Source organism: Hypanus sabinus, chromosome 12, assembly GCF_030144855.1.
Source record: "Hypanus sabinus isolate sHypSab1 chromosome 12, sHypSab1.hap1, whole genome shotgun sequence".
Taxonomy (NCBI): Eukaryota; Metazoa; Chordata; class Chondrichthyes; order Myliobatiformes; family Dasyatidae; genus Hypanus; species Hypanus sabinus.
The window spans coordinates 38,574,078-38,586,760 of NC_082717.1; the positions used below are offsets into that span (position 1 = coordinate 38,574,078).

Consider the following 12,683-nt stretch of genomic DNA (forward strand, 5'->3'; position numbering starts at 1 on the left):
ACTTGTCTCCCAGTGAGGAAGCTGAGGATCTAGTTGCAGAGGGAGGTACAGAGGCACAAGTTTAGAATTTTGATGATTAATAATGAGGAAATGATTGTATTGATTGGCCATAAGCAGCAGCCTGATGTAACTCTTGTGGTTGTCTAGGTACTCCAAAGCAGTGAGGAGAACCAGTAAGATATCATCCACTGTAGACCTGTTGCAGCAGTAGGCAAGTTGCAGTGGATGCATATCTTTGCTCAGGCAGGAGTTAACCCTAGCCATTACTAAGCCCTTCATTATGGTAGATATGAGGATGTGGTGAAGATAGATATAACTACAACATTTTAAAAAAGGGAAGGTCTAAGGGAATATGGTCCCATGAGGACAAATGGGATTAGCAAGAGCAGAATCACAGATAGGCATGAATGAGGAAGGCAGAAAGACCAAGTTCTGTGCTGGACATTTCTATGATGTAAAACAATTCATTATGAAAGAAAGTAACTATGGCTTTCTCTAGATACAGTGTCATATCTCTGATACACTATAATTTATAACTAATCAAATATGTTTCAGGAAGTACAGCTTGCATTTATATATGCTATCTTTCATCCTACTACTGAAATGTTAGAAGCAGAGTCCCAATCTACATGTTGCTGGTTCCATTATGAGCAATGCAACAATGATCCAAGTTGATTATTGGGCTTATTACAAGGATAACGTATTAGGATAACATGAATTCATATCAAATTGAAAAAAGAGTGCCAGACAGATACTCTCAGCCTGGACCTGTTGTGCTTGTATCTCTGGAGTGAACCTTCTTGTTCAAAGAAAAAATATATATCCAGTGAGTCACAATTGACGATTAAAATGTTGGGAATGTGTTATCACAGGAACTGCAAAGATTCAAGAAGAAGCTTATTACTACCTTCTCAGAGCAATCAGAGATGAAATGTTTCTTCCATATCTAAGTCCATAACCTAAGAAGGGAAGAAAGACAGCAGTAACTTGGATAATTATTCAACTGGACATCCACTAATCAGGTAAATTTTGGAATCTGTAATTTGGATAAATATGAACAAGGCATCGAGATGGAGGGAAATTACTATTTTGCATTTAGTAAGGATTACAAAAAAGTAGGTTGTGCATAGCACATCTGACAGTGTTGAAGACAGATGGGGCAACACAACTGAAATGATGAACATAACTTTCAGAAAGCTTCTTATTGGGTACCACATGGAAAAGATTAATGGGATAAGAGTAACTAAAATTTTAATGTAGAGGATAGAAGTTTTCTGTTCTTGATATAGGTGATGGTTGTTATTCTATCATGAATTTATAGAGTATGCCCACAAGAAAATTAATCTCAGAGTTGTGTATGGTGACTTATATATGTACTTTGATAATTAATTTAATTTGTACCTTGAAATTTTTAAACAGGGTTTTGAACCCCAGGAAATACAATCATACTTGAGAGAAAGGTTCCATTTTTGTGCTGTTAAGTCAGGCAATGAAGGAAGTGTTCTAGTGTCCTGCCATTGCCAGACATGGTTTTAAATACTGAGACTCTCTCTGCAAATTCCTCCCTAAATTTCACTTAGCAGATATCTCCTTCATTGGCTTTTCTCTTATTTTGCAATGTTCTTTAGGACATTCTTCATATTAAAAGTTTCTCTAAAAATACAAATTGATTAGTATAAATTCTTAAGCGATAGCTATGTCTGAGAGGGCTCCTTGTGCATATTGGCATTGTTATAGATTTGACTTGTGCTGGAGTAAATAAATTGGCAACCAGACGTTAGAGAAACAAGAAGTGAAATCCCTGAATTGCAGAGTCAGCATTCAGAAAATGAAACTGAAATTCTAATATATAACCTGATGAATAACATATTGTTGATATGTTGATACATAATGTAATCTAAACACTCATTGTTGAGCTCACAGTGCAAACTGTCAGAGGTGGATTGCATGGCACAAGAAAACAAGCACAGTGGAGTCAATGCCTTTTAGTGGTTTGTGAAACATTGCCACTGAATTGATGGTAATAGCAGGCAGTCGCTGCCAGAAGATTTCAATATCTTATTCAACTAGAAACATGAATTGCAATGATTGTCTGCATAAACATTATTGCTATAAAGATTAAATTGGCATTTCCAAAGACTGAAGTCGAATCTTCCGTTAATGCCCTGACAAATGACCTGGAATTGTTGTTTTTAGTGATATTTTAACTAAAGAAGCCAAAAACGGTTCTCAAGGAAAAAAAATCTGTTTTTTTTTTATTCGAGCCATCTGTTTCTGGCTGAGCTTTGATTGAACTTGACATATTTGACCCAGAGCAACTGGAATTACACACCGCGTCTATTTTGGAATAGAGAATGTAAAGCTTTCGAAAGATATATTACCTCACTCCACTGCAAAAGAAAAGAGACCATCATTAAGAGCTTAAATTGGAAGATTTCATCTCTTCAGGCGTTATCTAAACAAACTCGTCTGCAGTACTGCTCACACCAGTTTAACGTTTCATCTTTTGTTCAGCCAGCTATTCAGACACAGAGACCGGCTTTATCTCAAATCTACAATAATTACTTTTAAATTTCCTTAACAGACTTTCTTTTCTTCTTCCTGATTAAATTTACTGGCCAGTGTTCAGAAAGGAGACAGTTTGCGACAGACAATTGTGGAAAAGTAAATAGAATTAACATTAATGGAGAGAAAAGATAATTACTGAAGCAGTGATAGAGTCCTACATTTGCTTAAATTACTCTTTAAAAAAAGCTACTGGGAAAATCTAATTATAGATAGCTATTACAAGGGGCTGGGTTTTAAGCTGCTGACATGCTGGGGGCAGTGTGGGGTGAAGATTTAGAGAGTCAATAGTTGGCCAATGGTTTCAGGCCACTCACCTATCACTCTACTACATCATTTCTAGGACCCTTAGCCATTTACCTTGATGGTCTGAATGATCTGATTTTCACTCCTGTACCTAATAGTATCTAATCAATGATGGAATAGGCTTTGGAGCCATAGTCCTACTCATCCATGTTGTCTCTTTGAGCTCGTCCTATATCCCTTTAAATCTTTCCTATCCATGAACCTGTCTAAATGTTTTTAAGTGCCATAATTGTACTCAGTTCCTTGCACCCACCATCCTCTGGGTGAAAAAGTTGCCCCTCAAGTCCGTTTTAGACCTTGCCCTTCTGGTTTTAGACTCCCCTACTCTTAGAAAAAGACAGTAAAATTTTTCCTTATCTATTGCTCTCAGAGCAGACTCGATGTGCCTAATGGCCTAACTTTGCTCCTATCTCTTTTGGTCTATGTCTTGTGTCTTATGATTGTATAAACCTCATTATGTTCATCAATCTTCTTTGCTCTAAGGAAAAAGCATCCCAGCCTATTGATTCTCTTTATAGCTCAAGCCCCCCTGTCCGTTTCGTCGACATCATGGCAATCCCTCGAGGTCAAGGATGACGGTCTTCGTTCCATTGATCTATCACAGAGCGAAGACGCCTGTGCATGTATTTGTTTAACGTGTGCACTCCAAGAAGCACACGATACTTCACAAATCAACCAACCGATTCCAATGACATGGAAACCACGACGATTGGAGCTGATGGATTTGTTGCAGCCTTCATCCGCTTTCACAGCCATTGAGTTCGAAGTAACTTCATCCACCTGTTCCACCGTTGAGATCTTGGTTGGATTGTTCTTTGTCAGGGACCTTCACCCTCAACCTTACTACCATCAGTGACCCTACCAGGAGCATAGCTCCAGACGGCATCACTCTCGGGATCTCAGGACCACACAAGCTTCTCCACCACGACAAGGTGACAATCCACGGAGAAGCCTGTCCTTTTAACATTCCTATGGATCTCTTTAGCATCTTTTCCAGTTTAATTTCATCCTTCCTTGAGCAGGACAACTAGAACTATGCATGATACTCCAAGTGTGGTCTTGCCATTTGTAGTCCGATGTCGAAAGGAACTCACTGAATAGCATTGAGATGATTGAACATCGCATCAAATTTTAATATCATTCTGAGTGTGATGCTGGGGATCCAATAGTGAGACTGTGGCTGGAACTAATCTAAATCGAGCAGCTGGAGCATGGCACCCCTTCCTCCCTGTCCTCCTCAGGGATTCAGTATACACCAGTGCTCCACTACTTAAGACAACCTAACAGATGGATTCAGCTCTTTAGATTCGTGCCACCCCACACAGCTTCATCTGTCCAGTTTTCACCACTTCTCCCTCTTAGTCATCCTCGCCAAATCCATCCAACACATAGATTTTCACTTTCCTATCTTGAAGGAGAAGATGGCACAGAATACAAGGCAGAGCCAGACAGGTTGTTGTGGCACCTCAACAATCCATTGGCCGACATTGATGATGTGTTTAGATGTTTTAGATGGGTGAGGACCTTGCAGTTAGCAGGGGACTGAATTCAATATCAAGCTGTAGGCTTACTGAGGATGGTCTAATGTCAGCAGCAAGTAAAATACAACCGCATGCAAAATGTCCGCTTAAAAATCCTGATGGATCAAACACAGCTCTTTCAGTCTCTCCCAGTGGTTAGGTGCAACATTGGATATGGCTGTTAAGGAGAGTGAATTATCTTCTGCAGATGTCACTCGCACAATGCACCATCTTAGGACATGCAGATCATGCGTCAGCTCACAACCAGTAGGTGGAGCAGCAATGGCGGTGCTGTCATCAGGAGAAGCAGCTGTATCGGCTGCATTGCTAGCGAGAGGGAGAATAGCGCCACTCGTGGGGCAGTGAGGCAGAGGGTTCAGTACTCACCTCGGAATTTACGTAGCACCACCGAGCAAGCACAGACTGTGGAAACAGCCCCAACAAAGGAGTTTCCATGCTGGAGGTTGTAACATGCTCCAAATTTCACTTAATGTGCCAATGAGACATTGACAGACAGGATACCACCAGCCGGTTCTCATTTGCAGAAAAAGCCTTTTGCTGAAGTAGGTAAGAAAGCAGCTGAGTAGTGTCAACACAGCTATTCCTGATATACAAAAGTGAATTGAAAAGGCTGAGTGAAGTGGGAATCTTGGTATAGTGTTTTTCTGTGCTTGGAGAGTGACATGTTATTTGCTGTAGCAAAAGTTAGTTTCATAAATCAAAGATACAGTCCATAAAGAGTAAATGGTGTTCTAGAGAAAATGCAAAATGTAGCAATTTAGAAATCAAGTATCTCTACAGATTTTCCGACCTGGTCTTTGCTGGGATGTTTTCACAAAGCTGACTCTCAAAACCTGGGAAAATTTCATTACTTTAGAGTTCAGCAACTGGGGAGAAAGTGGCAGAAGAAACTAAATGGAAAGTGGAATTTCCAAGAAGCATAATACAATTGAACCATAGAATTGCTAAGGAGACTGTGCAGCCAAATGTTCAAGTCTAAGCTACTAATAGAGCAACCCTACCAGTCCTATTTGCCAGCTGCTTCTCCGCAGCTCTGCAAATTATTTACTTTAAATGCCTATCCAAACCCTTATCCAAAATATTGATTGATTCTTTCCACAAACCATAGAGGCAGTGAATTTCAGATCAGAACTACTCTCTGTGCAAAGTAAAGTTCTCATATCCTGTATCCAGAGTTTATCCAAAACTTTTAAAATTCCTTTTCAGCTCTGAACCATTAATAATGGTAACAGTTTCCCTATATTTATTTCACTTAAACCAGTCTATCCTTGTCAAATTACCTCTGACTTCCTTTGCTTCAAGGAAATCTTACTTCTCCATCCTAAACATGTAGCTTAAAATCTCTCATCCCTGGAAACTTTCCATTAAATCTTCTCTACACCAGTATTAGGATGTTCACATCCTCTTTAAAGTGAGGTGACCAGAATTAGATTCAACATTCCAACTATGGCTGCTACTATGCAACATCTTTCTTCTGTACCTCAAGTCTCCATAAACAAATCCCATAATCATTCTCTAAATTTGCCCTGTTCCCTCTATCCCTGCATGCACTTAAGAATGGTACATTCAGTCTGCATCGTCCCTCTTTTTTCTGCCAAAGTGAATCATAAATGAAAAAATAACGATCTTCAAAAGGAACAGGAATAAAGGAGGTGGAAGGGAAGGGCAAGAAACAGAATGGTTTCCATTGTGGACTTTAGAGTGGTGTCAGGTCAAGCAGAAGAAGGTGAGTTTTCAAAGGAAGAGCAGGTACCGGAGACGAAAGGGACAATGGTGATTGAGTGTGGAAAGAGCAGGTACTTGAGTACATCAATTTTACGATAGGAAGGAAATATTAATGTAACTGCTGCACTGATCTTACTAAATGTTCTTGTTCATGGAAGTGCACCAACACCAGCTTCCTGAAATAAACCGACTCAAATGGCAAACCAGCTCTCAGATTTCACTGGGAAGGAGAAGGAAGGAGGCGATGTTCCTCAGATAAAATGTTCCATGATTTAGAAGCTATTGTAGATGGTTTTTGATTCTCATTCACTAGCTGATGGTTAGAGCCACTCTATCCTTCAGTGTTTTGGTCTCAGATAATTTGGTATTCAAGCAAGCAATTTGTTTCCTGGGACTCTGTATAACTTGAATTCACTCTTCATTCTTTTTAAAGTTGATGCATCCATGACCTTGTCTATGTATTATTCCTTTAGCTCTTTAAGTGTGATCATTTTTTTTTACAAAGTGTAAAGACATTTAAAAATATCAGTAAATGAAAATCAACTTGATTTGAAACATTTTGTGAACCTGGAATGTTAAACTAGTTTTCCTTTCTACATTTGATGCCTAACCCATTGTGATGTTCTAGCACTCTCTGCTTTTATTATGAAGTATTGAGGGTTGTATTCAGGGTTATGTCAGGGGTTCCCAACCTAGGGTTCACGGACCCCTTGCTCAATGGTATTGGCCCATGCCATAAAAAAAGTTGGGAACCCCTGGCTTATGTTGATGCCCACATTACTGGCTGAAGAATGTGTTGGCACCAACATTTCACCATTGATGAATACCCCAAGACTTAAGATACTTATTTAAGTAAACTGATAATATTTGACCTTCTCTGATTGTTAGACAGAGCCTCTATTTACTAAATCCCACCATGTTTGCTCAGAGGATTTTAACATTTCATTTGGTAATTAGTTATGCAATTAGTTTACCATGCACAGTGGATAAAAGTCACTTAGATTTGTGGCCATTTTAAAGGTGATTCTGAAGAATAGAATGAGAGTGGCAGAGGATAATGAAAATCAAACATTTTCAGGCTTTCTCTGCAGGATTGCTGGAGGGTCTCAGGATGGAATCTACTGAAAGTGGATGTCTGGGATCAGTCAGGAAATCAGAAATCCCGATTTCTGTGGAGAAGTGTGTTTGTTTGTCACACGGTGAGTATGTCATCAGCCCAGTTTGAAGCTATCCCACCCAAGAGCAAGAGATGAATCAGATGTTAATGATCACAGAATCAGACAGGTTTACAATAAAAGGGGCCACACAGTTCAAACTCCTAATTGAGTAAAGCTTTTAACACACATGCAGCCTTTGCCTAAGCAGCACAATAAACCTGGTGAAGGTTTATGGGTTCTGAGGGATGAAAGGGCCTCATTTCATCAAGTATTGCTCTTAAACGGAGCTATTCTAATCACTGCCCTGCTGACTTTCAGTGTCCTTTCGCTGCTCTTTGCGGAATAAAAAGATCATTGCCTCGAGATTGTGTCTGAACCTTGCTGGTGTGCAGGGAGAGTTAGTGCCAAATCAGGCACCCCAAAAAAATTTTCAAAAACTGAAAATAATTTTGCCATAGACTTCGTGTGAGTTCCGCCTCAAGGTGGGTTCAGCGGTGACCTGCTTGAGTCCCAGTGGGAGCAGTCCCATCATGACCTAGCCTCCACCCCTTTGCTGCTGAAACGCTCGTCAACATTGAAAGGCGGACAGAAACAAGCAGCACACGGGGAAGAAGGGAGACTGCATGCGAGAGGGTCATCCCGTTTTATATTTCTTTGCTGCTTCTCTCAGGGGAAAGGAAGGGTAGCTGAGGGGAAGAGTAGTGGATAGGGAAAACAATGTAATGGGAGATAACAGGAGGAGCAGAGGAAGGGGAAGGGCGAGAAAGTGGAAGTGAGAGATTAAGCAGCAGACACAATGGAAATCCCTATACCCAGAAGAAATGACAACTGTTGGGTGGAAGGATTAACTTTATTGAAGCAGTAAATTGAAGGAGGCAGACATTACTAGGTAAAAAGTACGATATGCTGTTTAACTTATTATAAGTGCCATACTACAACAGAATTCTCAGATCACTTCTGTGGGCAGATTTTCTGAATGTGCTCTCCCAGTGGAAACATATGGAAGAACAATCCCTGGGGCCTTATCAATGCGAAACATTGTAATCAGCTAGAACTTACATCTGCCAAATTTGTTTTGATATTTTCTCACATGTGAACAATTTCCTGCTTATACTTTTATTAGTTACCTATAAAGCAAAGTGGATTTTGAATTAATTCTTACACTGACTAACTAAAATGCTGATGTTACAATAAGGCATTAAGAGTAAATTTACATTACTGTATCTTTCATCACAAAGGGACTGTACAGTGCCCAAAATGTTTTGAAGTATCCCAAGTTGATATCATAACTAAGCAATCAGATTGAATAAGAAATTACATTGTTAAATTGGTGCTTTTGAACAAAACTGAAAGATCAAAATGTTGAAGAAATTCCTTTCAGCTTCCTATTAGTTGCAGACATCCAGTGTGCAATGATTGAATTAGAAACTAGAAGAATGCAGAAAATAATGGATGAAACTTCATACTTGTAGCCTGGCCAGGAAATCTGGTGGAACGGATTGTCCATCCTGTACAGAGTTCGCCCAATCTGTTGATTCTGCTCAACACAATTTAATGGTCATTTTATCCACTCAACCAGATTATTATGCAGTTGGCAAAATTGACCCTGGAATATATTGCTTGTCTAATACTAGGAACGGTTGTCTGTGAACCTAGCAAATCAATTCCATATACTTTGTCATTCATTTGTCTTACCATTTTCTGACTTAGATAATAACTCATTTATTTCAAACACATTAATTCCTGAGTTGTGAGACTAACCAAAGGAACATGATACCATCTTGACTGGATATCCTCAAATGCCACTGTGTTCCAAAATTAATGGATTCCAACCAGTTTTGCATCCGTTTCGAGCCTGGAAATTTGATTTCACCCATGATGGTGCATTAAATGGACACTATATTTTGCCCTAACGCTCTAACAGAACTGTTCATGGGAGAGAAGCTGACTTGCAGGTTCTTAGACAACAGCTGCTGCCTGAACTTGCAGCTGCCATCTCATTTGCACACTGCCTGCTGGGAAGTAGATGAGTGCTGTTAAAGAACTCTCTCTGCAGCAGCCACACAGGATGCCATGGAGATGAGGAAAACGGGGATGATGGTGGAATCAAAAAGCAGTCGGGGGTGGGGGAATGGAGAAGAACAGGGGGCATCAAGGAGGATGGGGAAATGTCACCATTTATGGGTCATTCTTGCCATGGACCAGCCCAGTGGGGCCCCATGCTATAAATGGACCATACTATTGGGACTACCATTCTCAACTATTAGTTGACAGATGCCACAAAGTTTATAATTGCTGCTTCTTTATAGCGCATTAAAATCAGTGAAAATAAAAATGATATCCCGGTGGAGGCTTTTAATTCAAGCACAGTTTCTGGCTTACTGTGTGACATAATCCTTGTTTCCCTCATGCTCACCACATTCTGCTGGAGAGTCATCGAGAGCATCTTGACCAGCTGCCTCTGGTATGGGAATTGCAACACATCAGATCACAGCCGCCTGCGACCGATACCTCCTGTACCTAACTGAGTGTACGTTCATGGTCTTCTGCTGCTGCAGCTCATCCACTTCAAGGTTCAACATACTGTGCGTTCAGAGATAGTTTTCTGCACACCACTGTCACCACACGCATTTTTATTTGAGTCACTGTCGCCTAAATATTTATCAATGCAAATACCAGGGTAAGGAAGACATTTATCAGTCAGTGTATTTAGCCTTGGATCATGCCTGGAATTTGGTATGAATGGTACAAGGAGCAATGAATGAAAGTATTTGAACCCCTTTTTTGATGTGAGCAAACAAACACTAACTTGAAAATGTTTTTCTCTTGAAATGTGAAGATGATCATGTTTTACATTTTCAGGTGGGAGAGCGAATCTTGCCTTTAGTGGAAGTATAAAGAGCCAGGAGTTACTGAATAAAAAGAAGGGGCCATCTGTTTAGGATGGTGAGGAGTGATTTGTTTTTCTTTCAGAAGATCATGAATATTTGGAGCTCTCATCACCAGAAATATTCCTATTCATTTATTATTGTCATATGTACCAAGACATAGTGAAATGCTTGTCTTGCATATTGTTCATACAGATCAAATCATTACACAGTGCATTGAGGTAGAACAAGGTAAAGCAACAACAATGCAGAATAAAATGTAAATGCTACAGAGACAGTGAAGTGCAGGTAAACAATATAATGCAAGATCATAACAAGGTTGACCATGAGGTCAAGAATCCCTCTTACTATACAAGAGGTCCTTTCAATAACCTGTTAAAACAGGGCAATGGAGATTAATATTTTTAAGACAAAGGTGGATAGAATTTTTTTAAGCAAGGGGAAGATTAGCTACTGAGGGTAGAATAGAATTCTAAGCTGGGGTTAGAGTTAGCAGCTATTACCTATGAAATGGTACAGCAGGCTCATGGTCCTGAATGGTCTACTCCTGCTTCTAATTCAAATATCTATCTATATCTATTTAAACTTACTATTAAGAGCAGTAAACAGTCAAAAAATGAAATCAAAGCAATATTTGGTCTGACCACCTTTTATCTATATATATATAGCAATGTGCAAATATTTGAGGCACACATATATATATAGAGCTAGGGTGCCTAAGACTTTTGCACAGTACTCTTTATACAGTATATCTTTATCTGGCTATATATATTCCTGTGTGGAAAACAACTTTAATCTGCATGATACTCTATAAATGGTCACTCATAGGTGTTTCTGGTTCACACAGTTGATTCAATCCTCAGATCTTTTCACTTCATCTCTGCTGGGAAATGTCTTTTTGCCTGTTGGAAAAGTTTTTGTAAGAAAGATTTTTTGATTTTCTCTCAGGCAGAAAATGGCACCTTGTGCAAAACAAAAAGGAAGAACTCATGATGAGAAAAAGGAAATGGAATGAAAATATGGAAAATATACAAAACTATTAAAGACAATATTTTTCCTAGTCCCTTTGAATATTTACAGTGTTAAGATATGTACATCTTCTGTGACAATAAATGCCCTAAATAGTCCAAAGTTAGTATGTGGAACGAAAAACTGAATGGTTTTAGCACATAGTAGTTCTTGATCAAGTCACTCACTGTCTTGATGAAAGCCTGGTTCTTACACATTGCCCACCAAGCAAAAAGATTTAATTCATTTCCACAGGAGTAAAAACAAAATTCACCAAATAAAAATCTACTCTTGGTTCAAAACACACAAACTTATGTTATAAATTGAAAGTGGAAAAATTTGACTTTTGCTTATACTGCTCCTGGAGCAAATCCACTCGTGGGGAGAATGAAAATTAGATCTGTGTTGGCTTCTGGCTGCTTTTCCTATTCCTTGACTTAAACTACTTTATTTCCGATTTGCATTCTTCAGGTTGTGAATTTTTTCTTATTGTTGGCTCAGTTAATCAGAGGCTAATTAATTATGTTACTCCATGATTGCTGTCATTATTAGCTTTGAAATGGTAAGAATGAGATAAAGGGACTTTTGGGATATATGAATTTCAAAGGAACTTCTGTAATTTAATGAAACATTTCATAGAACTATTTAATGTTCTATATTTGGGCAATACCCACAATTCTTTTCAACTGCAGAACACCATGGAGAATACAACCATTTAGGAAGTGTCTGCCATTAAATCTACATTAACCAGGGCTTTTTGCAAAGGGATTGCAAAATGATGAATGCTTGTCTGTGAATGGAGAGATGCCTGCTCTTAATTGATCTTGAGATGGAGGTAGTTAGCTAACTCCTTTAATCAGTGAACTCTGTGAGGTGACAATACTCACAGAAGAGAATCAGGTTTATTATCACTGTCTTAAATTATATAAAGTGTTGTAGTTGTGGCACAGCAATACAGGCAGAGGCATAAAATTGTTATAAATTAGAAAATAATTAAGTAGTGCAAAAATAATGAGGTAATGTACTTCAGGACAGGGAATTCAAGATTTTTGACCCAGTAAAGTTGAAGGAAAGGGAATAAATTTCCAATTGTGAAAACAAAAGATTGGATGTGCAGGGAGGTCTTGCTGAAAGTGATACTTCCATGGAGTTGTCTCCTTGGAAGTAGTAAAGGTTACAGTCTTGGTGAGCTGCCAGTAGACTCAGTAACCAAAGAAAATACATTCTATTTCTAAGCAATAAATTAAATTATTCTCTTCTTCTGTGGGGCTGTGACAGAATTGGGCTTTGTGGCTAACTGCAGCACTGTGTAGAATTGTTTAGTGGCACCACTAGAGACTCTTTGTATGAGCATTTGTACTCAGATATGGACTGTGCACCTCATCTGAACTTCCTCCTCTTCCCATTTTGAAACTGTTTGTCATTGCCTTCAACTTAGCTGGTGGTCAGACCTGTCAAGGACTTTGGAGACACAGGAGACTGCAGATGCAGAA

At 39.1% G+C, this 12,683-nt stretch overlaps 1 long non-coding RNA gene across 1 annotated transcript in view; it reads left to right on the plus strand.

Moving 5' to 3' along the window:
* Window positions 1-782: 782 nt before the first annotated feature.
* The window catches only part of LOC132402785 (uncharacterized), a 33,716-nt gene continuing 21,815 nt past the window's right edge, over window positions 783-12,683 (plus strand). The window contains exons 1-3 of the long non-coding RNA XR_009515078.1: window positions 783-1,022; window positions 7,216-7,336; window positions 10,157-10,240. This is a non-coding gene — a long non-coding RNA (uncharacterized LOC132402785). The remainder of the gene's footprint in view (window positions 1,023-7,215; window positions 7,337-10,156; window positions 10,241-12,683) is intronic.